Source organism: Argiope bruennichi, chromosome 10 (genome assembly GCF_947563725.1).
Source record: "Argiope bruennichi chromosome 10, qqArgBrue1.1, whole genome shotgun sequence".
NCBI lineage: Eukaryota > Metazoa > Arthropoda > Arachnida > Araneae > Araneidae > Argiope > Argiope bruennichi.
Window position 1 is genome coordinate 18,915,531 of NC_079160.1, and position 15,285 is coordinate 18,930,815.

Below are 15,285 nucleotides of genomic sequence, written 5' to 3' on the forward strand. Positions count from 1 at the left end.
TTATGACCAGCAGAGGAACCCGTTTCTTAGGCGTGTGCGAGGGAGGTCGAGGTTTGTTCGACCTCCCGGGGCTGTCCCGGAATGTAGTGATCGGAGTGCAGGAGGACAGCCCTCGAGGGACTCTGGTAGCCGACCTCCAAGTGGTGTTCCTCGGGCAACGCTGTTTTTCGAAACTGAGCAGCGGCTGACGGGCTACTGATATTTTAATAACATAAAAAAAAGCTAAAACAATATAAATGTTTCTAAAAAGAATGTTTTATTATTGCAATTTTAAATTGAGAGAATCAGAATTCCTCGCAGTCGTTATGAACTCACATCAGTCTCATAACTTTGTTTGATTATTTAAAAAAAATATTTCTAATGAATATTTAAATGTATTCTGGTCTTCATAGTCATTATATATCATTTCCCAATTGTACAATATAAAGGATTTAAGGATTCTGAAACCAGGAGTTTTGGGAAAAACAATTACTTTCTCCTTTTGAGTACAATTTTTAAAATGAGCCTTAAAACTTCTTTCATTATTGTACTCTAAATTTTTTATTTCGTAATTCATCATTAGAATTACCATTGAAATTCGGAATTTGTTATCAGATGTCTCTTCTCCTGTGGATTCAAAATTAGATGAAATTAAGAGAGTAACCGGCACTGAAATGTTGAAAATTTTATAATGTCATATTCTCAAGGGCACGCACAATCCCAGTTAACTTCAGAATTCTAGCGTATAAGGGTGAGAATGAAAAATCGATTTCAGAAATCCATCTTTATCGGCAATGAACTTGAGATTATAAATTGCATTAATGCACTTTAAATTTTTTTTAATGGAGCCAAATTGATGAAGAATAACTTAAGTCAACTGCAGATTCCATTAATAACGGTAAGTTAAATATCAAATAGCTCGGTTGATTCAACTAATTAAAAACAGCTAATTGAAAGCAGTGGAAAAAGCACTTTTTATTAAAAAAATGTTTTTAAATATACGAAAAAATGACATTTTTATATGGTCTTAATAAAAAACTCATTGGTAAAATTTTTCGACTTTGTTCACTTTCCCACGGAATCTCAATATCCTAAGTTAGAAAATGGATTAGAAATGGAATGTGAAATTTGACATCAGATTTTTAAATAAAAATTTACACTTGCAGTCAGTTTTTAATATTTTGCCTGTAAATATGTTACCACTGCGTAATGCTCTTTCGAACAAAAGTTAAAAAAAAATAAACGTCTACTTTAAGAATTGTTCAAATATGTTGTCTCACCGTATTGAAAGAGTGGTATACTTTTTAGAAAATGTTTAGCGAGATAAAAACTTTGACACATTTCATTTTTATGAAAAATAAAAATACTTTTGAGGTGAGTGAGTATCTTATTTTTACCATAATATGATTATTTTGTGTAAGGACCTCTTTTTATTTTTACCATAATATGATTATTTTGATTAAGGGCCTTTTTTGCATGTAGAAAACGGCCAAGTATGAAAACTGATACCTGCTCTTTTTTAGAAATAAATATATAAAATATGTATCGTAATTTATTTTATTATTTTTTCCTTTATTTGGCACCTGCAATGAACACATTGATATTTTTTTTTAATTTAATTTGGAAAATCAGACTTTTAAAGGTTAAACAAACTTGTCATTTCAGACAAACAAAACTTTTTAATTCAGACAAAGTTAAGCAACTGCTTAACTTTGTAAAATCTAGAATCATAAATGCTTTTCATGTTAACAGGTTGCCATATTAACAGTTCAGATCTAAGTACAAGATTTTGCATATTTGATTAAACATTATAGTAGGCCCTTGGAATGAAACGGGTAAATATTAGCATCATGAAAACTGCATCAAGATAAAGAATAATTTCTACAAGAAAATAATTAAACACAATAAATTTTTTTTTCTTAATTTATATTTTTTTAGATGCGCGGTGGCGTTTTTCAAAGTGGACTTCTCATTTCACTCCATTATTGCTTGATTATATCTGAATATTTAATCACGGGGTACTATTTCCCAGTGGAAATATCTATAAATGTTATAAATATTTTCCTTTAAGACGTCTGCGTATGTTATCGTTTCTGAATACTGAAGACGTCTGCGTCTCTATCAATATTGGAAACAGAAGGAGTAGTCTTCCCAAAATTTTCCCGCACATACTCTTATAAATGTATTATTCCAGAGGACACCTTGCATAACTTGCGAACAATATTCACGAAAAATATAACTTTGGCATAAATTTAGTATTTTTACTGAATCAATCACGCAATTCTTGGCGACTGCTTCAGCATGCAGTTAACAAAACACTGTCATGAGGTTAATAGTGACGGAAAAGTGAATTTTCTGAGCCCGATTGAAACAAAAATTCAACATAGAGCTGCTGCTGCAATCACAAAATCACACACCAAGTTTCATTTATTTACAAAAGTATTTTTTGAGTTATCGCATTTGCATCGTCATGTTAACGCGATATCATGCAAGTTGTCATGTTAACTTATATTCGAACACTCGGACAGTCAGAGAATTTTACTCAAATTTGATAGAAATTTATTAATTATTATAATAAATAAATAAAAAAAAATAAAAAAAAAATATTTCAAAAAATGTAAAGACCATATACTAAATTTCATCTGTCTACACCAAATAGTTCAGCTATTTTTGATACAGAAAGACAGACATGAGAACAAAATACTAAAAATATGTCTTTTTCGAACTCGGGGGAGGTCTAAATCATGGAGATACATCAAAATCTAGTGCTCGAATTTTTTTCGACGATTACAATTCTTTCTCTATACTTCGTATACTAAAAAATAAAAAAATGGGTATGTTTGATTACGATTAGAGCACGGTACAATACTTTAAAATCAAATAATAATAATACTAGAGGGAAATGAATTTTTTTCCAATATTATTTATGATTGTTCAAAAGATTTTTTTGAGAAAGGAAACGAACAGAAATATCTATATAATTTAAGATAGTTCATTTTGTTTGAAGCGATTATTTTTTGGGCGTGGGTAGCTTCCTTATTTTTTAATAATATTTTTTAAACGTTGTTCATAAGTCGTTATGCCGAAAAAGAAGAAAACATACCATCTAGATGATCAGGGTTATGTAACACCTCCAGATAATTATTATTTCGTTATATTCTTTTCGTTTCTTCATTTCATTTTGTGGTCTTTGTGTGTTGATTGCTCGTGTTCGTTTCTACAAACAACTTCCTTTTTTTATCCACCACTCGAAAGAACACTATACGAGTGTTCTTAAGAAAGAAATTCAATAACATTTTCTAGTCTTTATCCATTATATTTTCTTTTCGAATGTAAACGATAAAACGTTAGAGCAAAGAGATCGAGAATATCATTATTGCAGAGTAAACAGTAAGCACGGTCCATTTCATCTATTAACTTGATGTGAGCTCCACCCGGAAATAAAAGATGTCGTCGAAACGACGCTGATGTCTTTTTAGTAGAAGGAACATATCCTTTTTTTTATACGTTTCAAAATTAATAGGAGGACCGAAGTTTGAAGCAGTTTCAATCATTTACAATGCAAGTATGAGTGAAATATTTCGTATCGCTGTTTTCCAAAAGAATACAAATTTTGCACTCTGAAATTCACTTTTCGGAAAAACCGATAAAATGTTTATGAAAATAAGTATGAAAATAATTAAATCCTTTCAAATCATCACTGGTGCGATTTCAGTTGTGTTAACTTCCAGATCTGAAGCTACATTATTTTTATTTATTTATTTTTGTGAAACGGATACCGAAAGATTAATTTTCAACATTGCTACAGAAAGATTATTATTTCAATACAGACAGTTCATATAAGTAAGCAACTACACTTAAATTTACATTCACTTTTCCTTTTTATGTTTGTTATATTTGACATTCAGTATATGATAGCTGAATGAAATGCTTGATTTTTGAGTTAGATTTAGTTACATACGAAACATCTCATCTGTATTGGAAATTACATTTTTATCTTCATGAAGCTAGCTACTGTGAGACAACATTACATTAAAATCTCCAGATGTCGGCATGAGTCTCTGCTAAATAGGCATGTGATCCCAAACGTTAAAACAGCCGCTTCTTTAAATTACTGCTTAAGTTTTATGAGGAAGGGAGTGCTTCATTTACATGTTGCGGGACATTCAATTCCTCATATTCTATATATATACGCTCCCAAAATTATCATTCCCAGTTGAAGATTCCGTAGGCCATAAATATTGTGTTATCTTGTATATTTCAATCAATCAGCATTCTAATCTGTAAAAACAGGCATGGACGATTGAAACTACAGCGATGAGAAATGAAAATTTTTTTAAAAACAACAGGAACCATTCTAGACTTTTGGAATCCAAAGAAAGGGCTTTAAAAGGAAAATTGAGGAATATCCCAAAGGGGAAACGCAAAAAAATCAAATGACTGAATACCCACATCATGGAGTTCAGACTCAAGGAGGAGCAATTTTACTCTTTCACAAAAAGGAAAAATGTTGGATACTCGGTCTGCGTAAAATCTCCGAAGACGAGTGTTTTCTTTACCCAATTGTCTCAAATGTTTTCTTGTTTTCCTCTGATTCTCTTTCTTGGGTTTCTTGGTCAAAAGCTTCGGTTTTTTGGCATCTGGTAGGGATAAAATATTATTATTGCTCATTTCATTGTCAGGGTTGTATGACGGATCATTTTCTTCGCCGTCAGACGCTGCAAAGGGGTCTGGTGCCCCATCAGAATCTCTACCAGTCTTATCCAATTCATTAACTCCATTCTCATTCATTTTGGTAACAGTAGTCTCATTTTCTTCGGTCACTTCATTTTCATTTATTTTGTTAACATCAGCCTCATTTTCTTCATTAACTCCATTCTCATTCATTTTGGTAACACTAGACTCATTTTCTTCGGAAATTTTATTCCCATTTATCTTGGTAATACTAGTACTAGTCTTATTAACTTTGGTAACTCCAGTCTCACTGGTTTCAGGAATTCCAGTCTCAGTCTTTTTAGAAACTCCATCAGTCTCATTCATTTCGTTAACTCCATTATTTACAGTCTTAATATAATTCAAAGTGCCATCAGTATTAATTATTCTGGCATCTTCACAAAAGTCTTGCATCTCATTGCTATCATTGCATCTGTATTGGTTGTACTGGTTGTAGTTCAAAATAATCGGAGTCCGGCAGGTTGTTTACCCATTCTTGTGTACCTAAAACCATTGATGTAGAACCTATCGCTGTTGGTGACACTGGTGGCACAATTCGCCATTCATCCCTTGGTGATGGATCTGGTGACACAATTCGCCATTCATCCCTGTGTGATGGGCCTGGTGCTTCAGTAACGCCTTTTTCTATCATTTGGCGCTTTCTCGCCATCTGAAGAATTAACGCTGTCCGCCGTTTCATGATTCATGAAGAACTACAACAAACAAATAACAATAAAATTAAACAACTGCATGCAGAAGTCTGGACAATAGTCAATTGGATGAAGCAAAAAAGCTTTGAAATCAGTAAAGTCTTTAAAATAATGCAGAAAACAACGCACTTATTTTGAAGTATTTTGATCTGGTTTTCTCCAAAATGAGGGAAACACCAGAACATCAACCAATACTCCAGTCTTTTTTTAAAAAAACTAGAGTTAGCGGATTCTTACATTGAAGAAACACTGGCATATCAGCTCAAGTGACAGTTTTACTTTGAGTGAGAAATCAGTAGTTAGTCTCCCACTCGATGTAACACCGGCACATCAGCCGAAATGCCGATTTTATTTTCATAATACATAGTGAAACATAGAAGTAAAATGGTATTAAGGGTACTTATGCCGAATCAACTTACAGAGACATAGATGTTCCTCTTCCAAGCACTTCTTCAGAACTGACGCAATGGCGGCTGTGTCGTTGTTTACTAGGAGAAGCGCGCCAAAATACCAACTATGCACAACGACACTAGCGATTGCTGCGTGATATTTTGAAACTAGAGATATGCCGACATTACCACAAGAAAGAGTAAAAAAAAATGAATTTTTTGATGTAATAAAAAAAAAATCGATTTTTGCAGATATGCCACTGTTCATTTCAAGCAGCGAAATGTCTTCTGTATATCGTGAAACGATGATCACTCATATTTTTATTTTAATCCGGAATTCACATTTGTCTGCTTTTTCGCTTTAAAAAAAAAATCCTAGCTTCTCTATACTTAAATGCTTTTTTTTTTCAAAGCAAAAAATATCATTTGAATATTCGAATTTAATCTAAACGCAGAAGTCAAGCTGGAAAGATTATGGAGAAATAATTTCAAAACAACTTAGTCATCTTGAACCTGTAATATATTTAAAGTTTCGCAATACCGATTATGAAAATACTTTTGTTTCTAAATAAAAGAACAAAAGATAAACTAATCAAATGCCTTTTTTAAATTTTTTGACTTGTTTTTTTAAGAAAAAGTTTCGAAAGGTAATATTTCCTACTTTAATTTATATGCGTTAGACATGGAGAATGTTTAGTTTTTGAATGCGTCATTCGATGTATTTACAGAAGACGTGATGATATTCCAGGAAATAAATGCTTTAGAAGAAATTTCTTAACTGCTCTTTCCGTGATTTTATTCTATGAGCACATGCACGTGCAATCCTTTAACTCTTTGCACTTTGAAAAGTATTAAGATGCATATAATAAAAGAGCTTATTTATTGTTCCAAAAAATATATATATACAGTTGTTTTAAGTTAAATTTCCCCGAAAAATGAATCTACGTCTTTTTGCCATTCTGTAGGCATTTTTAACAATAAAAATTGAAAAATAAATAAATAAAGCGTCAAAAAGATGCACCGTCTTGAATGGTGCCTGAGATTTGTCATCAGAGTGCTAAGGGTTAAATAAAATCATATCTGAATTAAATGCAATTTTTAATGTTTATACGATATAAGCATTTGAACAAAACAAGTTTTTTTTCCTTCATTTCTGGATACTGTAGATGAGTTCTGTTTTCTTAAAAAAATTAACTTTCAATCATTTCAAGAATATAATATAAATGATATAATTTTAATATTTACTTTCCTTTTTAAAATAAAGTTCGTAATTAGTCAAATTAATAAGTAAACTAGATAATTTGAATGATTCAAATTATTCATCACTTAAAGTCTTTACGATACTTTCTTATTTAGACTATTAAAAGCTGAAACTTAAAATCCATAAAATATGAAAATTCCTTAGACGGAAACACTTATACCAGTACTCTTTATAATTAAAAATATAAATTGGAATTTTTAAAACGAAAAATAAAAAGTCCTTATAATGATATTATATTTGAATGACAATCTACTGTCTACTATAATTATGTGTTGAATATTTGATGCAAAATCCGAAGCAATTGACTATTTTATTCTGAAACTGAGACTTTATATTTAATCTTTATGGTACTATTTCAATGATTTCTTTCTAATTTCATTTCTGCATCTTGAGTTAAATTACAATCTTTAAGTCTTTTCAACTAACCTGTTAATATGTTAACTGCTTTTTTGTGTGCAATTGAATCCCAATTACCAGTCACACCCTTTTACAATCAAGAAACATGTTTTCGCATTTTTATGCAAAAGTAAAATACTGAAATAATATATGTTTGCCTTACTTAAAATGCTTTCTAATTTTGTTCATCTGAAAGGAATATACATTTTCAATAATTGCATGCATATGATCTCGTTTAAAATAGTCGAATTAAGCTAGTTTCTTTTTTAATCTATTTCATCCTTTTATTTCCTAGATAGAAATTTGATAATTTTTCAAAACTGATTTTGTTTTAGAAGGCTATTTCGTAATAATAAAGTAGAAGACAATTCTGTCAATTTCTGTCGGGATTTTTTTTTTTTTTTCATTCATCCAAAAATTTAACGCATATGTTTAATTCTACGAAATAACTGTTTATTTTCTGTAATTATTCAATTAATAAACAAATTTAAGAGTTTGAATGACCCTGTAATTCTGTCTCGCTTAAATTTTTCGTAAATATTTCCTTATAGAAAAATAAATTATTTTTGTTTCCATTATTTGTTACCAGTTGCCAGAGGGTTTACATTTCAACCAACTTTTTTCCATTCCTCGAATCCAAATTGAAATTCGAAGTTATCCTCGATATAATTCTTTCAATCTCTGATAAGATATATTTTTTCTTATGGTTATTTTTTTTCCTTAATTCAATTATTTCTGTTACTTTTCCAAAGTCTTTAGCAATTAAAAATAAGTAAAAAATATATCAAAATCTTTTGTCATAGAATTCTTTTTTCTACTAAAACTTTTCATGTGCGATACAATTCAAGAAACTGCAAAAATAAGTCAATGAAACTAACATTGTATGTCTCATAATTGAATATCTGCCTCTAAACGTAAATATTTTCTTTCTGTGATTTAAGAGAGCACACTGCACTGACAAAAACATCTGCTGCTGAATACACGAACATGACTGCTTATAAAGTAAATTTCTTGTGAAAATTTTTTCAAATTAACATGAATTAGTTTTGTGTTCAAAGGTTCTGTGGCAAAACATATTACCCGGTTAGAGAATACTTCTTAAAAACAGCTGATTTCAAATATCTTCATAGAAATGTTTATTATTAGAGAATTATTATGTTAATAAATTTAACTGCGATTTCTTGCATTCGATGTGTATTCTTTTAATAATATTTATTAATATTTGGAACTTTAATATTAATGAATAGGAATAACTTTGAAGGAATACATATTTATTAATTGAGAAGAAATTTTTAATTTTCAAAAGCAACATTATTTCAGTAGCCTTTAAAAAAAAACCTTAATTAGTGTATACATATATTGTTTCAAATTATATAAATATTGTACTGTGACCCGTCACTTAATTTTGAAAAGAAAACTATGAGCAGAAAAAATCTAGCAATATTTTACTATACTGCAACATTGACGATTGGATACTAGTCAGAATTTCTTTATACAGACCGAATACTTTGAAAATACAGTAGACTCCCGATTATCCGCGGGCGGGTTATAAGCGGAGCGGATTATCCGCGCCTGCCGCACAAAGGTTTTTTTTTTTTTTTTTTTTTTTTTTTTGTACAAGCGTAAAGCAAAGAAAATAAAAATGTTCACAAAACTGAGCGAAACGTTAAATTTGCTAATATCGTGTTTATTTATGGCAAAAATATCCCAGGCCTTCTCGGAATCTTCCCCTCAAGCAAACCCAAGAAGCAAACACAAATGACTGATTTCTTCAAAAAGATGTAGTTTTATAGTTATGCTTTTGTAATTACATAATACATTACAGTATTAAAACAGTACATATGTATTAATTTTTCTGTGCATCCTTGACGTCTCTCGTAAGTACAAAGCACTTTTCTGTTTTCATTAACAAAATGCATTTTAGGTTAATTTTGAGTGATATACTAAAATATTAAGCGTTATTCAAACATTTCCTGCTGTTTATTTTACGTTTTATTGTACATAAAACGATTTTTCAAAGTTGGAATGACTGTTTTCTCTTTTGCTATACCCGCTTTTAGTCTTTTTCGGATTATCCGCAATTTTTGTTATCCGCGGCGGCCGCACCACCCAATTCCACGGATAATCGGGAGTGTACTGTATATATAAATCAGAATAGTATAACTATATTTTACAAAGGTTGGAAATTTAATATTTTCACTTTAGTTATATGTATGACGTACAACAAACGAAATCTGCGCACGGAGACGCATTATACTACAAATTGATTCAAATCAAGATCTGTCCCAAAGATGGACCCGCCAATATAAATCGATGCCGTTTTGAAGGACTTGGAACTCTTCTTACTCGAGCTCCGTTTCTGTTACATTTCTCACGAAACGAACTTTAGTATCCAAATAAAATTTGGTACCTCGCTCCTTTCAATGATTTTTATAGTTTCTGACTCGCACTCGTAAGAAGAGTTCCAAGTCCTTCGAAGCGGCAGCACTGGGATATATTTTAAAGGTTTCGAATGTGTTGAAAGTTGATCTGGATTCTGACACAGGCCTGCTTGGTGCGGCGCCAACCGTTTGAAGACCGGAGGGACCCGGCTGTGAAGATGAACTTAGCGTCTGCCTTTTCCTTCTTCTGCCGCCATCATCATACAGTTCACTATGACGCTTTACATTGCCGATGCTTGTAAAAGTCTTTTTACACTTGAAACACTCGTGAGACTTGACTCCGTGAATGTTCCTTTGGTGCTTTTTCATATTAGATTGCAGACTGAAACGTTTTTCACATCAACTGCATGCAAACTGCTTAGGAAAATCATTTTTATCATCATCGTCAAATGGGGAATCTAATTGCTCTGTGGTTAGGTCACCGAAATCAGCAAGTGCGAGAACTTCAGAATTCAGAGGTAACTCTGAATTTTCGAAAACATCTTCAATTGATTCCATATTAACAATGCAATCAAAAGAAAGATGTAGGATGATGGTTTTTCGATACGTGGGTTTATTTAAGTAATGCACCAGCCAATGAGATATTTTTTTTATCTAAACAATACGTCATTGATAAATTTCCATATGCACGCATTTGATTAGTGTTCGATTTTCTTAAGAATTTCTGACAACGTATTTGGAGAAGAAATAGCAATAAGATTGATAATGAAAAACAAACTAGATTTCCGTGATTTGTAGCATTCCCAAAAACAACATGGGGATAAGATATTAAAATGACAAAGATAGAGTAACGACTTTTAGAACTTATATATTGAATTAAATATACAGATTAGCTACGATGCCATCCTTGCTATATGATTCATTCCTAAAAGATAAAATAAGCAGCGATATCGAAGAGTAAGCAGGAATCAGTCAATAGACGGAAAATTTTAGATTAAAAAATATCTTTCAACGGATTAATGTTGAATTATTGGTGATTAGAATTATCAAGGTTAAATAGTGTGTACTGTCGAAGATTCACTAAATTTTTGTGATAAAATATTCAGTGACGCGGAGAACTATGTGCGCAAGATAAAATACAACTCTTTTATCATAACATTTCGAGAGACAGTCTCTGTGAGTCTTGATTATAATATAAGCATTACATATAGAATATACTTAGATGATTGATATTATTATTGAAGGTAGACTTTTATATCGGGTGGCACATTAATCACTTTTAAGATTTATTTTATAAAATAATTAAGACAATTTTAAGCTTTAAAAAAATTCAATTTTGAAACGTCAACATAAAGTCTATTTTTCTAGGTTCGAACAATTTTTTCACCTAAAGGTATCACTTTTAAATTAGTTTCATTCTTTGTTGTTTCTAAATCATTAAAAAATTGATATTTTGGGTTGAATTTCCATATCTAAGAAATGCTTAACCATTAAAAGAATTTCTTAAAAGATCTCTTCTACATTTTATTGAAGGAATATTCCATCATCACCTTTGTCATTGGAATATTTATATTCAACATGTAGAGTGAACTTGAATCAGATTAGAAAAATAAATCAAAGCTAATAAATTGGAGGAATATATATAATATATATATCAAATGGGTAAAATATTAATATTTTCTTTAAAACAGATAATGAAAAAAAAAACAATGAAATTTTATAATTTAAAATTTCTATTCAATTCTATTGAATTGAAATTTATATCAAAGTATTATAATAAATAAATATCAAGGAAAATAATGCCTTATATAATCAATACAACAGCTTTCACGAGAATTAATCTAAGTAAGATTTTCATTAAATGAATAAAATCAAAACGTATTCCTGCAAAGCAGAATTTAAATTCAAGAAGTAACAAAAATAATTGGTAGACATTTTATTCTGAAAAAAATTCTATGTTCCAAAAACCAGAAAAACACTAAAAAATCTTCCAAGTCCGAAAAGAAAGATAAGCCTTATCAGTTCTTAAGTCTTCGAATGGGTTGGGTTGGGGAGGGGAGGGGAGGGGTGGGTTGCAGGGAAGATGTTTCACTATCATGCATTTCAACCGGAGTCAATTGAGGTCATTCTGTCCCAGAACTCTCCATTTTACCCAACTAAGGTATTTATAAGATTTTATATAAATCGATGAATCGTTAGAGAAAGCAACAGAAACCGAAATTAAATTCGAATGAAAGGCATAAAATTTCAGCACCTCGAGTATACAGATAAAGCGGAAAGGACTGTGTGAAACAGAAAGCGGACGAAGGAAAACCTTTTCACACAAAGCAATGTCTAAATTTTGGAAAAAAAAAAAAAAAAAAAAAAAAATTCAAAAGTGCCTGGAAGTTCTGGAACTCTCGTTTTATTTTTCTTTGTTTCTTAATTTCATGTCCAGAATGGTACAAACCATTTAAACTAAAACATATTATGCAGTTCCACACCAATAGAGGAAAAAAGGAATGACATATAATCAAGTATCGTCTAGTCAACTTGGCATGTTTTGTCAGCATAATACAAAGAAATTTCTTAATTCAAAATATTGGGGGGGGGGGTTCACTATTTCACATTAATCGGAAAAAAATTACTGTTTCTGAAAAACAGCTTCAATATGTTCTTTCGCTCTAGATGACAAACAAAATGCATTGCAATGTTTCATCCAAGTAAAGCATCAGCATTTTAGAAAAAAGTAATTCGTAATGTGTTGAAAAAAATGTTTAACTATTAAAATGAAACCGTCATACTAAATCTAGCTTTGAAAAGAATTTAAAATTTCAAAAATTCAGAAGTGCCTCCATCGGATGGCAAAGTGGATTTGGCGTATATATGGAGAACGCCTTTTGCCAGAATGCACTGTGCCTACAGTAAAACTTGGTGATTACATTATGGTCTGGAATGTTTCTCGTGGATCCCAATTCATGGTAAGCTCAACGCCACCTTCTACTCCACTATTTTGGACAACACTGTGCTTCCTACGTTGTGGCAATTTTACAAGTTTGGTCATTGTTCTTTCCAGGATGACAATGTCACTTGTCCTGTCACGAGGTCCTCTATGGATTGGTATGATGAGAATAGGGTGAGCTGACTGAACTGGACTGCCCAAAGTGCAGATTTGAATCCTATAGGAAACATCCGAGAGGAATTGGATTGTCGAATTAAGGGGTGCAACAACCGCCCAAAATTGGCGAAAGAATTTGTCTTCTCCAAGCCATCATCCAAACACTCGTGGAAAGCATACCCCGGTAGGTTAAGGCAGTAATTGCCTCAGGAGAAGGCTCTGCTAACTATTGAATATGAATAAACTGTGTTTCTCTTTTATCACAGGAGTCCAATTACTTATCGGTAGATAGTGTATTACTTTGGTGCACCCAATTTATCTTGCTGTATTCTTATTTCCTGTTGATCAGACGAATATGTGTATGCTTCTTAAACTTCCCAGATATAATTCTTCAATACCTAAAACAGTAAAAATTGAAGATCGAAAGATTTTCGAGTCGCAACAAATATGGCACAGTACGTATTTCGTACTACCCTTTCCGGATAACTATTACGATATTTCAATAACCGACAATGCACAATGTTGAATAAAGAGGGGGAGGGGGCTCATTAAGCTCTGCTTCACCCTGGATTCTTTCAAATTACTCCTTTCTGTTGATCCCCCCCCCCTTCATAAATCCGGTAAACAAATCTTTGTGAATATTTTTTCGAATTATCGTATTCAACGTGTGGAGAAATAAAACTAAACGTCTTCTTCCCACTTCTCGAGAAAATTAAGCTCTTTTCAAGGACTTTTTTCCCAAAATTAAGTACTTTACATGGCGCTATGCACCCTGTAAAGGGCCGCAGTGGCCTGGTGGTAAGGTCTCGGCTTCGGAACCGGAGGGTTTCAGGTTCGTGACTCGAATCCACCGAAGAACCATCGTGTAAGGGGGTCTGTTGCACGTTAAATCCGTCATGACCAAACGTCCTCTCGTTGGTGTGGTGTGGAGAGGGGGGTGCCAGCTCAGGTGTCGTCCTCGTCATCTGACCACGGTTCAAAATGACGAGGTCCGTCCTAAAATAGCCCTAGTGTTGCTTCAAACAGGACGTTAATATAACCAAACCAAGCACCCTGTAAAAACTCAAAAGAATGATGCATTTTCTCATTTATTATTCATAACAATTCAGCAGAGGACTTAGAAATAAGATTTAATTTTCATTTAAAAAAATTTCTGAAAAAAATCTGTAGTTGCTTAGTCTTGAATACGATAAAATCTAATAGCAATTCCTGGGAACAAATAATATTAATGCCCTATTTTATCAATAAATCCATTCTTTACAATTTGATTTTACGGCTGGGCACCATACTCAGAGCAAAGCTTTTAAAAACTGATAGATGTTTTAGATCAGAGGTTCCCAAACTTTTTTTCTTGTGGACCACTTTCAAAGTTTTACTATTTTTGGTAGACCCCCTGCTGCTACATTTCTACTGTATTCCCAAAACTCCTAAAAAATATCACCCTAAATTGAGGGTGTTAAGAAGGAAAAAAAAGCACATTTTCTTGTGTCCTATTTATTAAACTATTATTATAAAACTATCATTAATAACTATTATTATAAAACTATCATTAATAACTATTATTATAAAACTATCATTAATAACTATTATTATAAAACTATTATTAATAAAACTATGTCCTATTATTAAACACTTGTACTATTATCTATTGTTCTATTCAATTCTGTGTTTGAACTGAGTCTCGAATATTTTTGAGTACCTACATAGTGAATGATGCTACCTGCCTGCGTTGATAGGTAAATCCAAACCAAAATTTTTGTTCTTTATTATGAAAACCAGAAAATTTTTCGTGAACCCCCACTTACAACTTGTGAACCCCTGTTTCCTTTTCATGTCTACATGGACCTCCGTGTGGTCACCTATGGACCCCTGGGGGTCCACCTGGACCACTTTGGGAACCTATGTTTTAGATGTTCAACAAAATCTAAACTTTTGAATGGGTATACTTTTCAATGAGCTGTGCTCACCATTTATTTAGCATTTAACTTGCTAAGCTACTTTTATCGAATAAATTTTTGCTCCTAGAAATTATTTAAAATCAATAAACCAGACTTTTCGATATGCATTGAAACTGAAATCAAACATTTTAAGAAAATATATATAAAAAGTAACCTGCTTTTAAACTTTACATTTGATATATGTTTCTGATTTCTTTTACATCTTTTTTCCTCTGACTGAATAGTTTTTAGGGACATGGCAAACTTTTTCCAGAACATTTCAATATTTTGCAGTTTATTTAATTAGCTATATGATGAATAAATGCAGATGCAAAAATATTCAAAGTAGTCATTTGAAACATTAGTATAGTAATTTGTTTAAAGCTGCCAATTGCTTTTGACAATACGTAATAAGAGCAATT